This window comes from Coptis chinensis, chromosome 7 (assembly GCF_015680905.1).
Source record: "Coptis chinensis isolate HL-2020 chromosome 7, ASM1568090v1, whole genome shotgun sequence".
Lineage (NCBI taxonomy): Eukaryota > Viridiplantae > Streptophyta > Magnoliopsida > Ranunculales > Ranunculaceae > Coptis > Coptis chinensis.
Window position 1 is genome coordinate 38636252 of NC_141462.1, and position 23420 is coordinate 38659671.

The window sequence follows — 23420 nt, forward strand, 5'->3', positions numbered from 1 at the left end:
TATGAATATGATAGTTAGGAATGATTGTAACATTACAATGCTCTTTAGTAAAATAGAAAGCGACAAAATAATAGGTTTCCTCTTGAAATACAGAGTTGTTATTGAGCAATTTTATGAACTGTGTGGTTGTAGTATCATATACCACTAGGAACTAATGGTCATTACAGAGAATGATTTTTTCCCTGCTACTCTGGCATATATATCCATCTTTTACCCTTTTGTTGAGACACCAAATGTTGCAGGTTCAAAGTAATATTTAGACTACAACGAGCAGTTCCAAATTTTTGTACATGGCAATTCGTGTACCTTTATACTACTAATATCTAGTTAAATTATATTTGAAAAGAAATTGATTTAAATAGAAAATTGAATTTGTTTAAGATAAAATGATTTCTTAGGTTTTGCAACCCAGTAATTTACAAATTAGTTACAGAAAAGATTTCACATTTTGATGAATGATGTTATCATACAATTCCAGAGATGACATGGTTACTGGTTAGTCTCGGAAGAAGTGGCGATGAAGTGCATCAAAGTGTGTCCAACATCTAGAAAGTAGAAATATAGATAAGATTTAGGGATGGCAGGATGTGGGAGTTCCGAGAGATGATTTGTGTAGCAACGTTTTTGTATGTTATTTCTTGCCTATGATACTCGATATTAAACATGACATTTGTAATTCATGTATATGAGGGGTGAAGGTTTGTATTGGGTTTTGTTCATTGTATAACTTTCGGAAAGTGAATTTCCCAGGTAGCACTCAAGTCTTAATTTTAGACTAGAGGTTTCACTAAGAAACTGACCGACCTGTATACCACATGCTACTTGCTTCTTGAACATTACAGCAAAGAGAATAATTTTGTTTTCCTTTCTGTATTACACAATCTATGTTTGTCATTATTGCCCAATCTCTTATTTTTATTGGAAATGCTCATTCTGATTCGTCTTATCACATTGGTTTAACAGGCAGCAGAAAAACAAAAATGATGGGTGTCGAAGAGCTAAGCAGAATTGGCTTGCATAGTTGTATTACATATGTTTCACGATCTTTCCTAATTCGGGTGCAAGAGGTATAATTCACGTTTTGTTTTGGAGGAAAGGAAAAAAATAACCTGAGATGTTGGACTTTGTTTTTTCTTTTATGGTTTTGTATACGTACCTTATTTCCTTTATGTAAAGGAACGTTTTAGTTTTCTCTTACATACAAGATTAGGAGGAAAAGGTGGTTAAATATTGGAAAGACCGAGTTCGTTGTTGAGCGAACTGCTTACGTATTTATCTCTCAATTCTGAGGGGAAAGAAGAATCAGATCTAACATAGTTCATGTAGGGGGTATTTATAGTTGTTGAGCATGAAGATCTGTTTAACACGTGTACTGACGAGTACAGATGTGTGGTTGAGATCAGGGATATGTGTAGGGCTGGTGTTGGTAGGAATTCCGTAATGATGGGGAGTGATTATAGTAGTTCATATATTGCGGTAAGAGTTGTCCTGGTAATGATTGTATCTGGACAAAGGATGACGTCATGAGATAGAACGCTCTGCGTGAGGATGTGTGAGCTGATCTGTTCTAGAGCGATCTCGTAGCTCAGGTGTGTGAGATGATAAAGTAGGTCGCTCTAAAGGCAGTTCGGGGAACGAAGTCATAAGTCGGTATGGTATTTCCGTTATGCTTAACACATGCTTGATATTCCTAAATGAGAATATCACTCTCTCACACAGCCCCCTCTCAGTAGGTCGTGCTTTGTACATTGAAGTGATATGCTGAGAGAAAACGGTGGCGCATGTTGAGCATGAGTGAAGAAGCAAACTGATGTGAATGAAAATACCAACCATGCTATGGAGGTCGGTTCGTGGTGCATGACGAACTGATGTGGAGTGATAATTGGTACATGAGCGAATCTGAGCAGTTGAGGAGAAATTGCGCCGCCCCTTTTTTCGGGATTTGAAAAGACAGTAATGCATGTCATTTGCTTATGCTTAACTACTTGTACCTATTGTTTTGTCCACAATAAATAAAGCATGTAAGGGCTAAGAAGCCTGAGAATTAGCTTAAGGAAGCGTTTTGCTCGTAGAAAGCATTCCACTCGTAGAGAGCATTTTCACTTAGTTGATCCTAGAGTTGTTAGTCGTCAACTAATAAGAACTGTATAGGCTATGGAGCCTGCTAGCTCGAGAGAGCGTGGTAGCTTTAGAAAGCGTGTTGCTCACGAAAAGCATGTTGCTCATCGAGGGCGTTCTCACTGAGTTGATCCTAGAGTTATAGGTCCTCAACTAGTGAAAATTGGAGAGACTATAGAGCCTATGAGCTCAAGAGAGCGTGTTAGCTTAAGAAAGCGTGTTACTCACGGAGAGCGTGTTGCTCGCTCGTGAGAGCATTCTCACCGAGTTGATCTTAGAGTTATAGGTCCTTAACTAGTGAGAATTGGAGAGGTTATGGAGCCTATGAGCTCAAGAGAGCGTGTTGCTTGCGGAGAGGGTGTTAGCTTAAGAAAGCTTGTTGATCGTGGAGAGTGTTCTCGCTGAGTTAAGCCTAGAGTTGTAGGTTTTCAACTAGTAAGAACTGTATAGGCTATGGAGTCTAGTAGCTCGAGTGAGCGTGTTACTCGTTGAGAGCGTTCTCACTGAGTTGATCCTAGAGTTATAGGTCCTCAACTAGTGAGAATTGGAGAGGCTATGGAGCCTATGAGCTCAAGTAAGCGTTATACCCAGGTGGGCGTCAGGACCTAAGTGAGTCTGCCTGCGCTAGTGAGCTGGCGGCTCTAGTAAGCGTCCTGATTTGGAGATCGCAGTTGATAGCTAGCCTTGAATTGGCCTAACTATAGGTAGCCCCAGTTTTGGAGCTTTGATTGACCTCTGGGTCTTGTCAATAGGATCTGAGGCGACTTTTGGGGTCTTGACAACAGGAGCTGGGGCGACCTCTGGGGTCTTGTTAACAGGAGCTGAGGCGACCTCTGGGTCTTGACAACAGGAGCTGGGGCGTGACCTCTGGGGATGTAGTTGATAGCTAGCCTTGAATTGGCGTGACTATAGTTAGCCCCAGTTTTGGAGCTGGATTGACCTGTAAAAGATGCGAGCTAGTACCAAAGAGTTAGTATGAACTAACAGTAGTAATTTTGGAGATGCATGGAGTATAATAACATAACTGAACATGTTTAGATGGCAATAATGAGCCCCAGTCCGGAGATGGCTGTGGCTAGCTCCCAGCCCCTAGTTTAGAGCTTGATCGACCTGTAAAAAATGTGAGCTAACATCATTGAAGCGGTAGTAATTCTGAAAATGCATAGAGTATAATAACTGCACTATAGAGTGCAAGACTCAATGTTTCGAAAGCTATGTGTTGACTAGGACATGTGCTGCCATCGTACATTGCAAAGCATAGATTTGAGCTTCGAGGCTTGCCATGCTTCGTGAGCTTGAGGATTTTAGTTTATGTAAAGTGGTTTCTCAAGAAATTGAGACCATAGATAGCGCCAATGTAAATGAGCGTTTTAGTTTTCCCTTACATACAAGATTAGGAGGAAAAGGGGGTTAAATATTGGAAAGACCGAGTTCATTGTTAAGCGAACTGCCTACGTATCTATCTCTCGATTCTGAGGGGAGAGAAGAATCAGGTCTAATGTAGTTCATATAGGGGGTATTTATAGTTGTTGAGCATGAAGATCTGCTTAACACGTGTACAAACGAGTACAGATGTGTGGTTGAGATCAGGGATGCGTGTAGGGCTGGTGTTGGTAGGAATTCCGTAATGATGGGGAGTGGTTGTAGTAGTTCATATATTACGGTAATGGGTTGTCCTGGTAATGATTGCATTTGGACAAAAGATGACGTCATGAGATAGAACGCTCTGCGTGAGGATGTCCGTGCGAGTTGATCTGTTCTAGAGCGATCTCGTAGCTCAGGTGTGTGAGCTGATAAAGTAGGTCGCTCTGAAGGCAATTCGGGAACGGGTCGAGGTCGGTATGGTATTCCCTTTATGCTTAATCGTGCGCTTGATATTCCCCGAATGAGAATACCACTCCCTCACGTACACTTCCCTTGTTTTACAACTTCATGTTAATGAATTTAATTTAAATACCACCCTGATGCTTCATACCTAGAAGAACATCAAAATTGATATGTAATTGGTTTGGCATGAATCTCGTCACTTGTTTTATTGGATTTGCTAGTAATATTGCTACTAAAATAATGTTTAAGTACATTTGATCATCTTTATCCTCCTTTACTATATCATCAAGCTTACAGTCTCGTGGAGGATGGAAAAATCCAAACATGATCATTTTCGCTTACACAAATTTTGGACAAGTAATCAGCTACCTGATTACGTTCCCTAAGGGCACACAATAGAAGTATATAGCAAACCTATCAAAGTTTGAACAAAGGGTTTGAACAAAGGACATGTACTTAATTGCAACTTTTTTTTATTTGTTTAACGAGAAATAGGTCTTGACTGGCAATTTGTCCTAACTTTTTCGTAGAAGCACCATATGTTTCTGCCTTCCTCAAAGTTCTCCTTTTGGTGATCTTCCTCTGCATAGGTGGTACAACCTTTTAGGCCAGTACTTCACTACTCTCTTGTATTGGAACTTTGGAAAAAACAAAGAACATTGCGAAGAAACCCTTACATAAAATGAAAGTGAAAAGGGTTCTATCGAGGTAGTGTTTGCGGATGTCATCATATTAATATAAATTAATTTGTGTTGCATAGTATTGCACTAGGTTGTCTAAAATGAGTTGGATTTGTTGGAGTTATCCCTCACATGAGAATGAGAAAGAGGAGAGAAAGTAGTACTATTCATGTGAATAAGTTTGAGCGCGCGTGTACGCTCAGATTGGTCGTGACCAAGGCGCACCCGCTCCCTTGTCGTGAAAAAGAAGATATATTTTTTTCAGTCTCTCACGAAACAAAGTTACTGGACTTTTGGTTTGAGGAAAAAATCAGAGGGCGCACGCGCGCTTGATTTTGCCTTACCGAGAGCGCGCCCGCGCTCATGTCTATATTTGCAGACTTCTATTTCTACAGTAACCGCGAAATTGTGGGTTACTATAAATACCAAAAGTAAAGTTTTTGGAAAAAGAGTCACGATTGAAACCCAATTTTGAGAGCTATCAAAATTGAGAAAGAGAACCTTTGCAAAGAGAAAAAGCTTGTAAGGAGAGAGGAGTGATCTAGTAAGGTGGAGAGACTTGAGAGGAGTGATTATAATCTTCCTTCCCATACTTATAAAAGCATTAACTCTTGTGGAAGTAGGCATCATTGGCCGAACCACGTTACATATTTGTGTTATGGTATGCTTTATATTTTCTTTGTATTATTATTTGTTTGTGATAGTTGTTTAGATAGTTGGGCATGCTAGGTTAGTTGTAGTGAAAATTTAGATTTTTTGTCTGGAAATTATAGTTGGTCCAAGAGCAAGTTATCTTAGTAGTGGGGATCGATTGGAATCGTTGTCCCCAACATAATTGATTGCACAGAATAATCACGTTCAGGTTTGTGATTTTTCATGCCTATAATTGTGTTGCTTGCTTGTTATTAGGTGTGGTCCATTAAATGGTATCTTGTGGTCTACTTGCATTATGTTCAACCTCATTGCGTCTTGATATCGGTTGTAGCTAGCGAGGCGACTATTATTGGAAGTTTGAACTTAGCTAAAGTATTAAAAGCTTAAAAGCAAGTCCCAAGCAACTCGAAATTGTGCTAGCATGATCTGAACCACCACTCGTCATACTTGGAGGTTGACATTATTGTACACCTGAATAGATTCCGAGTTTTTCTCTAAGAATTTGTGATTACTTAAATAAGCATTGATGTAGTTGGAATCCATTATTATTGTTTGATTCTAATATACTCCTCCTGTAAAGTTATTTCTTGGATTCATTAACTTCTTTCTAAGTTGTAGCTACATGTTCAGTGCACTGCTATCAATGTTCTTTCTTCTTATTATTCTTTCTTGCCATCTTATACGAACTTATACGTAAAATAATTGGGCCAAGTAAAATTGAATTGAGTGATTAAGATGGAATTCAGATAAACGGGAAGGCGTCGAAGCTACGTGATAAGAGCCCAAAACTGTAGTTTTAACTCCTTAACAATAATACTTTTAGACCAATTATGCGAGTAATAAATAAGAGTTAATATTGATTACGTGTTTTTATGTATTTCAAGTATTGGAGTCAATTATGTGCAGAAATATGTCACTTTGGCGAGATAAAGGAGCAAGGGTTGGTTGCTAAAAAGTTCTGTGATTAAAGGCCAAGATTCAAGGAGAAAAAGCCTTTAAAATGCCCGGTCAAAGCTGAAAAGTCAAAGTCAACGTGGGCAGAAACAGCGCACAAAAGTCAGCAGAACTTTCGAAGGCCATATCTTTGGACTCATACCTGGGAATTGGGCCTACCTTATGTCAAAATGACTGGCTCGGAAAGAGCTTTCCAATGGTCTAAGCATTGACCTAATTAGAGGAGCAGAACTGGGCAAAAAGTCTGTTGAAGTCAAATCTAGCTGAAAAAGGCTCTGTGGACTGAAGAAATTGGGCTTTGGGCTCGATTTTCCGGCCCAAAACATAGCTCCTCAGTCCATGCATGAAAATGTGGATCTTGTCTCCTCCATTTCAACACACAAGACTTAACTCTTAAGCAAGCCTTAGTTTAGGTGGCAAGTAGCCATTAGAGAATAGTTTAGATCTAGTTTTGAGAATCCATTAATTAATTAGTTTTTCATATCTTGTTTTAGATCTAGTTTTATGTTCAAGTAATTAGTTTAGAACAAAGTAGATTATTAATTTAGTTATTGGATCATTGTTTTATTATTCATTAGATTAATAAAGTTAATTAGTTCTTCATATTTTAGTTTCATTTTCCATTAATTATTTAGTTTCAATTCATAGATTTAGTTATTTGTCATTACTAGTTTCAATTAATTCTTGCATGATTAGATTTCTATTTGCATTAAAATAAGCAAAGTTAGAATCTTTATACCATGTCTTGTTTAAATTCAATTGGAAATGATAGCATAATGATTCTAGGCTAAACCTCCATTAGAGGGGGTTGAAGAAGCCTTGATGAAGCTTGATTTGTGTTAACGTAGAATAGTCGTAATTTCCATTCCATTTTAGAAAAACGATTAGTTCACTATGAGAATGGGTTTGATTGTTTCACATGTTAGATGTTAGTTGGTAGAGATTACCATGAACAACTAGGAATTAGGAAGAACCAATTGTTATGCGAAAGCAATTCAATTCGGATTACGACGATTATTCGTTAGTAAATTAAGTCGAGTTAAGGTGGAATCAATCTCCCCGTAATTCTTTATCTAGTATCAATTTAGTATTTCTGTAGTTGAATTATTATAGTTAGTATTTTAGTATTTGAATTGCCATTGTAGTGTAATTCCCATCATACTCTCATTAACTTTGGATAAGACGAATAATAATAGAAAATGCGAATACTAAAGAACTAGGAGTGGAACGGATCTTTTACTCCAACTCTATTTCGATAGAATTGAGAGTAGAAATCTTTGATAAATTAGACACGAGTTCAGTTTTAGTTTTACTTGCGTTGAAGTTTTCGTAGCTTATTCGTAGGTAAAACTATTTATTTTATGTTTATCAAATGGCGCCGCTGCCGGGAATCTGACTTTAAAAGTCTCGGGAATCTGCTGTTAATCTAGGAAGTCTCGGGAATTTGACTTTAAAAGACCCACATTTATCAAATGGCGCCGCTGCCATCTTAGTTCCCGTTAGTATTGTTTTCTTTAGTATTGATTAGTCTTCCAAAGTCCCATAACCCACCCACCCGTGTTTGATTCTAACTGTGGTTGTTTGTTTCAGAACTGAATTTTTCCTCGTAGGAATACATGAAATTCACCCACTCTACTAAGGAAAAAAATTCGAAGCCCCGCCTAAAGCCTTAGAACTTGAGTTTTACCCCGAAGCGCGACCCACACTTTGCCAAGGCAAAACTCTCGAAATACCGCTAAGTGCTCGAACCCGAGTTTTACTTGAGCACGACCAGCCTTGCCAAGGCAAAGTTCGAAAGCACCCCCACGCTTTAAGTGCATGGAGCTCGAAAGTTAGACCTCGAAGCCACTCGCCCTACCTAGGCTGATTCTAAGTCGCGACTGTGCCCTCTACTCTAAACCGCCCGATTTCCACAGGTTAGTTCAAACTTCCATTGCTTCAAGTTATTTAGTGTTTCTAACTCGTTATACACACTGAGCACGCGTATACAAGACGTTATTCATAAGCAAAGCAAGGAGGCATTCAGGTACTTCTTTCTTCCACACCTCGCATTTCCTGTTAAAGGTTCATACTAGCATATTAGGATTGTTTGGAGTGTTGTCGTGTTTAGTTAAGATTGGTCTTAGCCTTGCATGAGATTAATGTCAGGCCGAAGAAAAATGCCTAACGTAATCAACCGGCAACGTCAACAAACACGCCTTTCTAGTATACCACTCACTACACCTCTAGCTAGCATACCACACACCACACCTGAAATAATGGTTGAAGAAAGAGAGTCTCCTCTCTCTGACTTTTACAAAGTCTTGAATGATAGCCCTAAATCTTGCATTGTTCTATCAGACCCAGTGGGGGATTTCCGAATCCCCCCAAATATATTTAATTTGTTACCCGTTTTTCATAGGTTGGACAATGAAAAGCCTTATCAGCACATGCGTAGGATTGACCAAGTCCTTACTACATTCCACCATCCTACGGTTGGTGCTGAACAAATTAAACTAAAGGTGTTTTCTTTCGCCTTAGCCGATAAGATTCGCGTCTTGGTTAACTACCCAAGCCTAATTTCGTGGACTCATGGGCTAAACTTGTTCAACTATTTATGGAACATTTTTCCCACCATTGAAGACAGATGAAATGCTTTCCAAGATTCATTTCTTTCAACGTAATCCTCATGAATCATTTTCGAGGCTTGGAATCGCTTTCACCGATCTTCTTATAGAGTGTCCACACCATAACCTCCTTGAAAAGACGCGTTAGTTCGTTGCCTTTTTCAAGGGGATCAAGGCACCACCACAAAAAGGTGCTTGACATAATGAATGGGGTAATTTCCTCGTAAGGGGAGCCTCGAGGCTTATAAGTTTCTAGAATATCAAACAAAGCGTAATAATAACCGGGGGTAGTGCCGATATCCCTCGTTCCGCTAGTTCTTCTTCAACAATTAAGGCTACCAAGATGTTTGAGGTTAAATTTGATCCCGAGCTTAAAGATCTAATTGAATCCCTCACTAAAAAGGTAGAAGCTACTTCGCTCATCAAAAGCCTACCCCCCACATGAATGTCAACTCTATTCCCTCAGAATTTATGTTTGAGTCCCGGGCATCTCGACTCTATTGTCCTCTAGTCTATGAACATCCATCCGCACATCCGGACAATGTTTATTCCATTAATAGCAAACCTAATGCACCTTGGAGACAAAACCCTAATTTCGGTTGGCGAAATAATCAACAAGTTACACCCCCGGGTATAATGATCAAAATGTTAGGCTATCACTCAATTACAACCAAGCTCCCCGAGAGACAAGGACAAGGTAATTATAACAATAATAATTATAATGCTAATAGAGGTAACGTTCCTAAGAATAATAACTATCACAACCCACCTGTTAATAATCAACGTGAGATAGTTTCACCACACCACCGCTACCACTACACCTATACAACCGGATTGTCTTGGCGCGCTTCATACGGGTTAGCCAACAACTTTTCCAATCCATGGCTCAATCTAACCAACAGGTTTTACAATCCATTAATCATTTAACCCAACAGTTAGCCCAAGAGAAAGCCCAACCAAAAGCGTGTTTCCGTGTCAAGCGTTACTTAATCCTAAAACACCAAACATAGCCTTTGAGGTAATCGGTAATACTAGTAATGGAAATGGAAACGTAGGTGAGTTAAATGCTATCACCACTGCTCGGCGAGTGGTTGATAACACCCGTCGGATGCACAATGGTTACCCCACTAGTAGTCCCTACACCTGATATTCTACTAGATATCGAACTGGAAATTGAAGATCCTACCCCTGTAGAGGTTCCAGTTAAACCATAACCTAAAAAATAGAAAGCCAAGGTTAAACATCCTGTTGATCCATATGCTAAATATAGAGAGAAACCACCGTTTCCTCAGAGATTAGCTATGTTAAACAAGAATACAAATTTTGACGAGATTAGGGAAATTTTTAAAAATCTAACAATAAACTTACCTTTTCTTGAAGCGATAAAAAAGTTACCTCACCATGCTAAGTTTCTTAAAGAGTTGTGCACTACTAGGCATAATACAAATATTCCTAAAGACGCCTTTTTAAATGAACAGTTCCCAACACTATCTGAAAATAATGGAATCGTTAAGTACAAGGACCCTGGTCGTCCTACTGTACAATGCACCTTGGGGGATAATCACACGACAACTACTCTATTAGACCTGGGGGTGAGTGTTAACTTACTCCCTTATTATTTATATAAACAAATCCGTCTACAAGAGATGCAACCAACAAAAATGACATTCCAATTAGCGGATCATTCTATTAAGTATCCTAAGGGTGTGGTTGAAAACGTGCTAGTTAAAGTTCAAAATTTTTACTACTCAGCCGACTTCGTTATCCTCGACATAGAAGTTGCTAACGACTCTATTCCTATCATTTTAGGGCATCCCTTCTTGGCTATTGCCAACGCGCTCATAAACTGCCTCGATGGTTTGATGTCCTTATCCTTTGGCCATCTTTCTGTTGAGGTAAATGTTTTTAAGACGATTCAACAGTACCCAGATACGACTGTCAATGGAGAGGTTACCATGATCGAGAGCTTCGCTCGAGATTATTTCGACAACACATTTCCTGATAATCAGATGCCCAAATTTTTTTCCTTTGGAAGTTCAGACTTCGACGTTTTCATCCCTACACTAATCGATACCCATTTTATGGATGAGGACGAGATTGATGACTTTCTCAAAGATACAGAGGAATACCATAGTAATGTGGATGTGACCAAACTAGATTAGAAATTCGATGAGTTTCTTAGAGCAGGTGATGATTCACCCTATCAAGAACTACCTTGCGCACCATCCGCCTCGATTCTCCTTCTACCCTTTCAAAGGAACCTAAAGTTTGCACTTGATCTTCTTGTTTCTCCCAGGCTTCATGATTTTATAAACTCTCCCTGTTAAGAAAAATACTACATAAAGAGCCCACCGACACTTTCATTTTCAATTGTGTGATAATACCAACCCATCCCACAAATGAGTTTTATGCTAAACCCACATTCTCATTTTTTCAATTCCTTACTTCTAAAATTCATCCATATCCATCATATCTTCCATAACCATCCATTTTTTCACACTCATTCACTTGTCCACCTTTTTGTTTGAGGAAAAAGAAGACTTTGCATGCTAGGTTAGGTTCTAGATTCATCAGTATTCACTCTCATCCCGCTAGCCCACATTTTGGGCAATCATGGTGCTTGATTATGTTTGGGTGTGTTTCCTGTGATAATTATTTATGGAACGATCCACAACTATTTTAGTTATTGATATATAGTAAACAACATGTTCATTATATACATATGTGTTAGATAAAGTCTTGAGTATCCGACTATAAAAGACTCATTTTATTCTTTGGTGTGCTACATTCCACTTCCATATATTAGTAAGTGCACCATTAAGGTAACCGGGCCCTCCCTATGGAGTGTGTGGCTGTAAGTACCGGATCCTAAGTCCACGTTTAACATAATTCACATATTCCACTCTAGCATATTTTCTTGGTTTTTGAGTCATATTTATCTATGGTATGAATTATGTCTTTATTACTTTTGTTTTTTTTTTATATATTAAATCTTATTCAGAAAAAGTAAAAAAATACCAATATCATAAAATTAGTAATCTAGGAAGTCTCGGGAATCTGATTTTAAAACACCCACGTTTTAAAATATATTTTCAAACTTCGTTGCCAAAAATTTGTTTGGGGGTGGGGTGTTGGGTTTTCCATCCATGATTGCTAAACTTTCCATTTGTGTTGCTTATGCCGTTTATTCGTATTTCAATTCGGGTTGACATTATCTATGAATTTAGATTTCATTCGTTCGCATAACTTACGACATGCACGTATTTTGAGGTATTTTCCATCTTCTTATATGTCACCCACAGTTGGAATAGAGAGTTTTATGTATCATTGGATTGGAAATTCTCTCATGATCGTTTCCATATCTCATTCGTATAAATCGGACTGGTAACGAAGCGGCAATTTTAGTTTGAAGTTGCGCAAAAAATCGACAAATTTCGAAAATCGAATTAGGCTTGGGCCTAATCTCGCACGCACGTGAGTCTCCATCTTCCAAACTAAACAGATCGCGATTTTCTTTTTTCCGCCATTAACAAAGCTTCCAAACCCTAGATACCAAATATATATATATAAAGAAAAAGAAAACCTAACTATACCCACGCCCAACAATTTAAAACAACCCCAAATCTTCTCCAAACCTCTCCCACACCATTTTCATACCTTTCCCACCACCGAAAACATACAAAAATTTACAAAATTCGAATTGCCACCGCCCCCACCACACCACCACCATTGTTTTTTTTTTAGTGAGGTTGTTTCAAACTCGTCTCCCTACCTTATTCAAACCCACAAATCTTATCAAAACTCCAATGGCTCAAAGACGAAGAATTTTGTCGGAACAAGCTTTTCGTGCTGACCACTTTGAGCCGTTTTACAGTGAAGAGATGATTCATAGAGATTGGAATAAGTTGTGGTATGCGACAGATGATTTTTATCACAAGGATTTGGTCCAACAATTTTATAGGACGAGGGAGTTGGTTGGGAATAAATTTTTTGTTAAGGTGAATAAAGTAAGGCGAGAAGTGGATAGAAATTTGTTGGCGCGTATCTTCGGTATAGAGGAAGATCGCACTCTTGTGGCCACAGTGCAGGAATCCCAAATTAGTGGGATCGAGGCCTTGATGAACGAGACGGTTTAGGAGGGTAACTACAATGCGAGCTCGCATTGTGTTCGCCAGTCGTCTCTACGAATCAACCAGCTGGCTGTAGCTCAGTAGATTGGGAGGAATGTCATTGGAAAGGAGAAAGTCAGTGACATCAGCTTGAATTGTCTCCACATGCTTTGGGTACTCCAGACGAGAGAGTATGATTTATGTATCCTCGAGTTTTTGATTACTATGATTAGAGGAGTCGGGAAGAGTATTGCACCCTTTCCTGTTTTGATAACAAAGATCATGATGAGGTTGAGAGCGACTCCGAAGTCTGATCGGATTTGGCTGAAAAGGCACCAAAATCCTACTATTTATAGGGAGTGTATCCAGAAGATGTGGAGGTTGCCTGAAGAGAGGGTAGTTGAAGAGGATGAGTCGGAGGATAAGGAGGACACGACATGTTTTGATGCCGATGCCTTGGAGAGGTGTAAGTCTGATGCAAAACGCATGTCGGTGCTTCATCGTGGCATGCATTCTCTCAACACTATTTGTGGAGATCTCCAGACTCAGCAAGCTACCATCCATCGTAACTATGAGACTCGCGCCTAGCGCGAAGATGAGCGTTGGGAGGAGATGAAGGTCGAGATGGAAGCTCAGCGGAAGTTCTGTGAAGATATGCATGAACGTTTCCCACTCCATGGGGGTTCCTCTTCTGAGGAGGTGTCTGTGAGGCACGAGCGTCGTCGCCGCAGGACGGATGGCTCTGGCCCATCGGGAGCTCAGGAGTCATCTCTTTCTCATGTGCCATCCACTACCAGCATCGCGTTGTTTAGGGATATTATGAGTTGATGTTGTTTTGTAGTTGTTTTTATTTAGTTCGTATGTTAATTTTTGAATTCTGTAGTTAAATTTGAATTGGGTAGTTAAATGTTGTTTGAATTTCAATTTTAATATAATGTGGTTCTTTTCAAATTGTGCGTTGTTGTTATTGTTAATCCCACCTTCCCGAATTGTTTGGGGGTGGTATTATTTATTCTGGCATGATTTTTATATGAACCTCAATTTTAGAAGTTGTTTTGGAGTGATTGTTGGGAATATTGCCTATATCGGCAGGCTATGAGTAAATATGGTGGTAGGATGAAATCTAAACGAGTTTAGAAGTTACTATTCTAAATTCAGTCTAAAAGATATTAAGTTTGTTTTAGAATCAAGAATATGGGTTGTTTCCGTTTCGGTTTAGAAATTTTTGTTTTTAAAATTGCCTTAAAACTTTTTGACAACTTTCCCGATTTGTTTTGGAAACTCAAAACCTATATAAACTTCATTCATTCTCCACACACAACCTACACTACATCCCACTTTCATCTCTCACCTTTCACTCCCAAGTTTCCCTTTTTTCTTCTTCACTTTAGCACTTTTCGAAGTGCTTTGAGCCTCTGATGGAGCCACCAGCACCAAAACACTGCAAGTCCAGTTTTCCATTGAGCGCAACTGCGCCCTCACAAGACCAAACCTGAGTGCGACCCGTGCCCAAAACATTGTGAGTCCAAATTCTGCGCAGTGCGACTAGCGCCCATACAAGCCTTAGTCAGAGCGCACCCCGTGCCCTAACCCCCGTGGGCTCAAAAAATTCTAATTTTTTGTGGGTTGTTCCACGATTGTTCCAGCTATTCTAGAGAGAAGTTTTGTGATGACATCACTTATAGTCATACCAGAGAAATCTTTTGAACACTTGTTGGGAAATGAGACTTATGGATATTGATTCCGCAACAAGATCTTGTAGTTAGGATGGAAGCATCTACTGGTAAGTGAAGACGACTCGTCTTCACCTAAGCTTACTGAATATTTTTACAATAATGTTATTTTCTATTGTAACCAGAATGGAAAACAAGAATTCTTCGTCATGGTTGATGACACGCACTAGAATTCAATAAGTATTTGGTAGCGTTAGTTTCGGAAATACCAATACCTGATCCTATTCACACGTGGGGATATATGACCGATAATGCATACCTCTATGACTATACATATTTCCATGAGTATTATGGGGGAGGGGTGTTTCGTATAATGGACCAAGGGCGTTATAACATAGCCCTTGGTAGCCTGTCCCTCAATGTAGGCACCACCATATTATTCATCCTGATGAATATTTTAGGGGATTGGCAATTTACCTCTGCAAATAGTACCGCTGGTGACGTTTTCCTTGCTTTAGCTGAGGGACGTCGCCGATATGACATTCCCCGAGTATTAGTGGCTAGTCTTAAGAGAGCCCAAAGCATGAGGCATAAGTATCTTCTTATGCCTGTTTTGGTTTGCCGCATCATGCGTAGTTGTCTACCTGAATTCTGTACCCAGTTCACGGATTGGAAAAGGGTTGAAGTCATGAGACCCACCAATTGGGTGGTTCGCTCATTTTGATTAATGCCTTGGCCGGGATGGCAGGTGCAACCTCATTTGGTTGCTTTTTACACCTCATCAGACATAGTAACACTCGACAGGTTAGCACAAGTTGATGACACACGGAGATGGGCTTGGCAAGTTATTATGGCATGGCAAGATGCAAAGGAACCTCGTTTGTTTATAGAAGATGAGGATGACAATTAAGTGGGAGATGAGGTAAGTTTTAGTTTCAGTTAGTGTCTGCTTATGTCCCAAGCAATTTAATTCTTGTTAATCCCATAACGGGTGGAACTCCTATAGAGTTGCGTCTGTTTTTATTTTTCTATATTAGTATGTTTTAACCTTGTTTTGCAGATGTTCCAAAATTTCACGCGTTTCCATGGTATTTTTCTACCCTTTTATTTAAATACTTTGAGGACAAAACATGCTTCTTGTTTGGGGGCATAGAAAAGCGTGTAATTAAGGCATCCGTTAGGATATAGATATGCAAGATGCACTTGTTTTCTGGTAAAAGTTCAAAAATTTCAAAAAAATAAATAAAAAGTTATGCTATACACTTAGGAATATTGGTATTGCTTTCTTTCTCTATGCTCTAAATAATCTAGAAGTCTCAATGTAGCTTTTGCATTATAATAATTTTTAGAAACTTAGGTTAATATGTAGGTAATAATCTTTGCATCTATCTATAAATATATTACATGAGTATCTATGATTGTTGGCGATAAATTTTTTGAAATCTAGGCTAGAGTACTTATTCTACAAATCCTGTGAGAATATAGCTTAAAGCCTTATATGAGTGAAACATTTGAGAAATGACACAAGGGAGAAGTAAAATCCAGATAGAGAAATCACACGCGTCCACTTGCTTGATCACTATACCATATCCTAAGCGAGAATTTAGGCCCTCTTTGGATTGATATAGCTAGAAATTCAAACCTTATGAAATTATTTTCCGCTTAGTCGCCCATTTGAGCCTCTCTTTTTGGCCTTTCATAAACCGCAAATCCCTTTACCCTACAAAAAAAAATAATAAAAAAAAAAAAAAAACCCCACCCACTCTGAGAATGAGTCTGAGAATAGGATGAGTGAAGAAAAGAGAAAGGAAAAACCTGTGTAAACAAAAATTAGTTAGTTGCTTTAGAAAAGAAAAAGAAAAGAAGTTTCCATCTAAAGAAAAGAAAAAGAAAAAGAAAAAGAAAAACAATATGGTTAAGGATGGAAACAAAGTGTAGAAGAAAAAGAACAAGGATTTCTCTAGTTACGTAATATGAAGACCCTATTATCTCAGACTTGTCATTTTTGAATATCCATTTCCTTCCTTCTTAAACCATCTCCTAATCCCCGCAACACCTAATAAAGACCTCTAGTTCAATTAGGAATAGGTTAGTGTGATAGTAAGTGACATATGTAATTGATCGACTCTGGCTTCCTTGTGTGTCATTGAGATTGTAAGGGAAAATGTGCCCACTGCGCACTTGAGTAGCAAAACTTGAGCGGAAAAATCAGAGTGGTTTTTTCCTTAATATTTATGTGAGGACCTACTTAAGGACGCTATTCCGAGTTTTCAGAAACGGACCTGCTAGTGCATTTCATAGTATTACTCATTGTATATATGTTTATTCGTAGATTATTGATTATTATGCATATATTAGCTGAGGTTTCGACTTGAATATTCTGTATTCATTGCTAAGTGAGATGTATAGATAGTTGAGACATAAAGAAGGAAACAATAGTTTTATTTCTTAGTCGTTGTAGTATTAATGAAGTTTGTGAGCTTCACTGGAAAACTCTCAATGAGGCTATAACTTCGTCAGGGGAATTCCTAGTGGTTTAAGGTCTTGTTGCATATGGTCAATGCAATGCGACTTGGCTAAACGAGAGTAGTTAGAACTCCATTTTTTTGTCATTTATTCTAATTTCTCATATTTGCTTGAGGACAAGCAAAATGCTGTTTCGGGGTGGTTTAATAAGAGCCCAAAACTGTAGTTTTAACCCCTTAACAATAATACTTTTAGACCAATTATGCGAGTAATAAATAAGAGTTAATGTTGATTACGTGCTTTTATGTATTTCAGGCATTGGAGTCAATTATGTGCAGAAATGTGTCACTTTGGCGAGATAAAGGAGCAAGGGTTGGTCGCTAAAAAGTTCTGTGATTAAAGGCCAAGATTCATGGAGAAAAAGCCTTTGAAAAGCTCGATCAAAGCTGAAAAGTCAAAGTCAACGCAGGCTGAAACAGCGCACAAAAGTCAGCAAAACTTCTAAAGGCCATATCTTTGGACTCAAACCTCGGAATTGGGCCTACCTTATGTCAAAACGACTGGCTTGGAAAGAGATTTCCAATGGTCTAAGCCTTGACCCAATCAGAGGAGCAAAAATGGGCAAAAAATCTACTGAAGTCAAATCTAGCTGAAAAGGCCTCTGTGGACTGAAGAAATTGGGCTTTGGGCTCGATTTTCCGGCCCAAAACATGGCTCCTCAGCCCATGCACGAAAAATGTTGATCTTGTCTCCTCCATTTCAACACACAAGACTTAACTCTTAAGCAAGCCTTAGTTTAGGTGGCAAGTAGCCATTAGAGAATAGTTTAGATTTAGTTTTGAGAATCCATTAATTAATTAGTTTTTCATATCTTATTTTAGATCTAGTTTTATGTTCAAGTAATTAGTTTAGAACAAAGTAGATTATTAATTTAGTTATTGAATCATTGTTTTATTATTCATTAGATTAATAAAGTTAATTAGTTCTTCATATTTTAGTTTTATTTTCCATTAATTATTTAGTTTCAATTCATAGATTTAGTTATTTGTCATTACTAGTTTCAATTAATTCTTGCATGATTAGATTTCTATTTGCATTAAAATAAGCAAAGTTAGAATCTTTATACTATGTCTTGTTTAAATTCAATTGGAAATGATAGCATAATGATTCTAGGATAAACCTCCATTAGAGGGTGTTGAAGAAATCTTGATGAAGCTTGATTTGTGTTAACGTAGAATAGTTGTAATTTCCATTCCATTCTAGAAAACGATTAGTTCACTATGAGAATGGGTTTGATTGTTTCACATGCTAGATGTTAGTTGGTAGAGATTACCATGAACAACTAGTGATTAGGAAGAACCAATTGTTATCGCTAAAAACAAATTCAATTCGGATTCTTACGATTTCTTCGTTAGTAAATTAAGTCGAGTTAAGGTGGAATCAATCCCCCCTAATTCTTTATCTAGTATTAATTTAGTATTTCTGTAGTTGAATTATTATAGTTAGTATTTTAGTATTTGAATTGTCATCGTAGTATAATTCCCATCATACTCTCATTAACTTTGGATAGGACGAATAATAATAGAAAACGCGAATACTAAAGAACTAGGAGTGGAACGAATCTTTTATTCCAACTCTATTTCGATAGAATCGAGAGTAGAAATCTTTGATAAATTAGACACGAGTTCAGTTTTAGTTTTACTTGAGTTGAAGTTTTCGTAGCTTATTCGTAGGTAAAACTATTTATTTTACGTTTATCACTACGCTTCCTCCGAGAACCTGTCATGACTGGGTTTTGGTCGATTCGTGGATTTGGTTTTACATATCAAGTAATGACAAATATACTCCTAAAGTCCTCTATTCGACCATTTTCGCTACCAATTTTTTGTTCCAAGAGATTTTTATTCAAAAAAAAAATGCTACTTCACCTCCGAATCTCCCGAATCACCTTCGGAGCAGGAGCAGCAGCAGAAAAAGAAACAACTGTGGTTATACAACAGATTGGGTAGACAGAAGCAAGTGTTCACGCCAAAATCCCTGGTAAAGTCAGCATGTACATTTGCGGTGTCACAGCTTATGACCTCAGTCACATTGGTCATGCTCATGTCTATGTTTCCTTTGATGTCCTCTTCAGGTATGTATACTCCAATTCTTGTAGTTGTTTATTGTAAGTAATTTCGCTTCTGAATAACTAAGTGGACATGTTTTTTGGACCTTGTTTGAAAACTAGGCAGATACTTGAAGCATTTGGAATATGAAGTTTGTTATGTACGCAATGTCACCGATGTCAATGACAAGGTCAGTATTATACTTCTTGCTGCGATTCATTTATGGGATGTTTTGTTTTTAAATGTTAGTTGCCATAGTTTTTGTGTTGGACATGTCATTAGACTTACTTCTGCACTTTTCCATACGTGTAGATAATTGCTAGAGCAAATGAGTTGGGAGAGGACCCTTTGAGTTTAAGCAGATGCTACTTTCATGAATTTCGTTGTGATATGTCATATCTTTACTGCATTTCTCCTTCGGTTGAACCGCATGTATCTGATCATATGCCCCAGATCATTGATATAATCAAGCAGGTGCTCACCTTGATCTTTATGTACTTGTTTGTAAAACCGACAAGCATGCTTCTTCAGTTTCGTAATTTTACAGATGGAACTGTAAAATTCATCAGCTTCTTCAGTTTCGTAATTTTACACAAGTATATAGTTATAAGATCTTTTCTTGTAAACGATTATCCTTTTCATTTTCCTTTGCAAACTTAAGTAGAAACATGACTAGTCAGTTTTACATAGAACTTTAACTTTGTTGCCTTGCTTTCTTGACATATTCTTGATAATGGTTGTGCCTATAGAGTTGATAGCGATGTTAATTTTTCTATAGACAAATTTCCCGAATGTGGACGACTATCTGGACGGAAGTTGGAAGATAATAGAGCAGGTGAAAGGGTGACTGTTGATTTGAGGAAGCGAAATCCTGGCGACTTTGTATTATGGAAAGTGAGTTGATCGCAAAAAACTTATGCATGTATGAGGTTACGCATTGAAAGTTTGATGCAAACGTTTTGCCTCAAAGTATGGATGATATATGTGATAAAGAGATCATTTCGGGCTTAACCTCGCCAACCTATCTGAAACTTCTTGCCTTGTCAAAACTTCGATCTTGGATTGCACATTGAAATATTTGGTCCATTATTTCACCATGAAATTTCTTGCTTTCGAACTTTCAAGTAGGTTTCATTTGTGAGGACGATTTTCTTTTTTTGACTGAAAACAATGTTGCGGATCTTAACCCGAAGGTTTTAAAATTAGTCAAAGGTTCTCTTATGCTATGATGGTAAAATATTTCAGCCTTTCTGGATGCAATATCCACATAAATGCCAAACGTATTGCATAAGCCAGATAGATTCCAATATATCAGGACGCAAAGCGGTTTGTTAGTGATACTGTATAGATTTTAATTTCTCAAATTCCTAAGTTTATATGACAAACTCCATTTACCATCCGCGTCCCACGAAGGAAGGAAGGAGAACCTTTTGGGAAAGTCTTTGGGGACCTAGAAGACCAGGATGGCATATTGAGTGCAGTGCAATGAGTGCAGCTTACTTGGGTTACTCTTTTTGATATACATGGTGGAGGGTGGACCTTGTGTTTCCTCATCATGAAAATGAAATTGCTTTCGAGTTTGTCGCTTGTAACAAGAGTAACATAAGCTCTTGGATACCTGCAACGGATTTGTCAAAATTGATAATGAGAAGATGTCGAAGTCACTTGGTAATTTCTTCACAATCCGGCAGGTAATCGTAATCAAGTACTCTGCTTAGGATATCAATCCTTTTGTGCAACTTATGTTTGCTTTCATGTTTGAGCATTTTACAATGAATATAAGATATCTTGATGGATGGTTCCCTACAATTCTGCAGGTTATAGACCTTTACCATCCACTTGCTATGAGACTATTTCTGATGGGAACACACTATCGATCTCCTATTAACTACTCAAATGCGCAGCTTGAAAGTGCATTTGACCGTGTTTTTTACATATATCAGGTACCATTATTTCTTTCAATTCCGTGAGGTGCATTGTTAAGACATACAACTCATACATCTTTTCTCCCAAGTCGAGGCAGTTGGAAGTTGGAACACATTGAAGGCCTTCGCTTTATAAAAGTAGACGACATTCTATTAACCCTAAAATTATCCGCATCTAGCTGGTTAAATCCAATGGAAGTTTCATCTCGACATTGTAAAGATAATCTGTAGAGCTTACCAAACACGCAATGAACCGACTGCATCATAATAAGTTCTTCCAACTTACAAGTATAGGCAAGTGACTCGGTCAATATATTTTCTATTGTAGACTTCAGTCTCTGAGAGTGTGATTTAAATGCACAAGGTGTTGGGGATTATACCAATACCAATCGGTTCCCCCACTACACAGATAACTTGTATGAACACACTTCAACTCCAGATGAAATCTAAATATCACAAACTACCTATTCTAACATGCCCAACTCCGCTAAACAACTATTAACAACAGATAATAATGTAAAGCAGTAAAAGCAAACCACAACACAAAGATTTACCGTGGTTCGGCCAATGATGCCTACTTCCACAAGAGCCAGTTCTTAATAAAGTGGGAAGGAAGATTAAAATCTCTCCTTACAGTCTCTCACCTTACTAGATCACTCTTATCTCTTTACAGGGTTGTATCTCTGTAAATGTTATCTCTCTTTTTGTTTTAGTATGGATTCCAATCCTTCTGACTTGTTTGGTTAGGTTTTCCAAAACCTTGATTTTTGGTTTTTCTCCAAAACCAAATTTCAGCGAATCTTGTAGCAAGGCCCACAAAAATTATGCTCTGGCTGGCGCCCTCCTCCTCGAAGCGAGTCGTCTTTGAAGACACGAAGAAGAGCCTTGCGGGCGCTCACTCTCTGGCTGGTCGCCCCTATGTTATGGAACTCTGGCTGGCGGCTATTCATCCCCGCCGGCGGCGCTTCGACTTATCTTGTTGCCGAATTAAACTTGTTTCTCTCCGGCTCGGTTTCTCTCCTCATGAGGGATAACTCAACAATCTCCCCTCGAGCGGTGAGGGGGGGATACCTCCATGCAATTGCCAAATCAACAGGGAGGAGTGTCTTTGCCATTCCGCAATAAGACAACAGCATCAAACTTACCTTTCGGTAAGACTTTGGTCATCATATCCGACCCGTTCTTGTCGGTATGGATCTTCTCGATACACAAATGCTTGTCTTCGAGTACTTCTCTAATCCAATGATAACGCACGTGTATGTGCTTGGATCTAGAATGAAAACTCGGATTCTTGCTCAAGTGGATGGCGCTCTGACTGTCACATAGAACTACAAACTGTTTCTGCTTTAGCCCTAGTTCGTCGAAGAACCTCTTCATCCATAGCAACTCTTTGCAACACTCAGTGGCTGCAATATACTCGGCTTCTGTAGTGGAGAGGGCAACACACTTTTGCAACTTAGATTGCCAGGAAACTGCTCCCCCTGCAAAAGTAACCAAATAACCGGAGGTGGACTTCATCGAGTCAACATCACCTGCCATGTATGCATCAGTGTAGCCTTCAAGTAAGGGCTTACTTCCACCAAAACACAAACATGATTTGGAAGTGCCTTTGAGATATCTCAATATCCACTTAACACCTTCCCAATGTTCTTTACCCGGATTTGACAGAAATCTGCTTACCACCCCAACGGCGAAAGCAATATCCGGTCTAGTACACACCATGGCATACATCAAACTGCCCACTGCGGATGCATAAGGAATCTTTTCCATCTGACTTTGCTCATGCTCACCCTTAGGACACATCTCTTTGGTCATCGCGGGCCACCAAGCGGACAACCGACCGGCTTTCGCTTGATCCATGTTGAATCTCTTCAACACCTTTCTCAATGTAGCTTTCTTGAGAAAGCCACAACTTCCCACTCTTTCGTCACGAAAGTGATCCGCATCCCAAAGTATCTGCTTTGCTTTGACCCAAATCCTTCATCTCAAAGGACTTACTCAAGTCTTTCTTCAGCTTGGATATCTTGTTGATGTTTGGGCCAACTATCAACATATCATCCACATACAAAGAATAAAGACAATGAAATCCCCATCCGAAATCTCTCGAACAAACACACAATGATCGGAAGCAGGACTTCTTGTATCCTTGCTTCACCATAAAGGAGTCAAACTTTATGTACCATCGTCTCGGTGCTTGCTTCAACCCATACAAGCTCTTTATCGGCTTGCATACTAGGTGCTCCTTGCCTTTGACCTCAAACCCTCTCGTTGGTCCATGTAGACATCTTCTTCAAGGTCTC

The 23420-nt window shown here is 38.7% G+C and overlaps 1 pseudogene; it reads left to right on the top strand.

The window, feature by feature from the left end:
* Positions 1 to 23420, top strand: part of LOC147487460 (cysteine--tRNA ligase, chloroplastic/mitochondrial-like) — a 44624-nt pseudogene that overhangs the window by 653 nt on the left and 20551 nt on the right.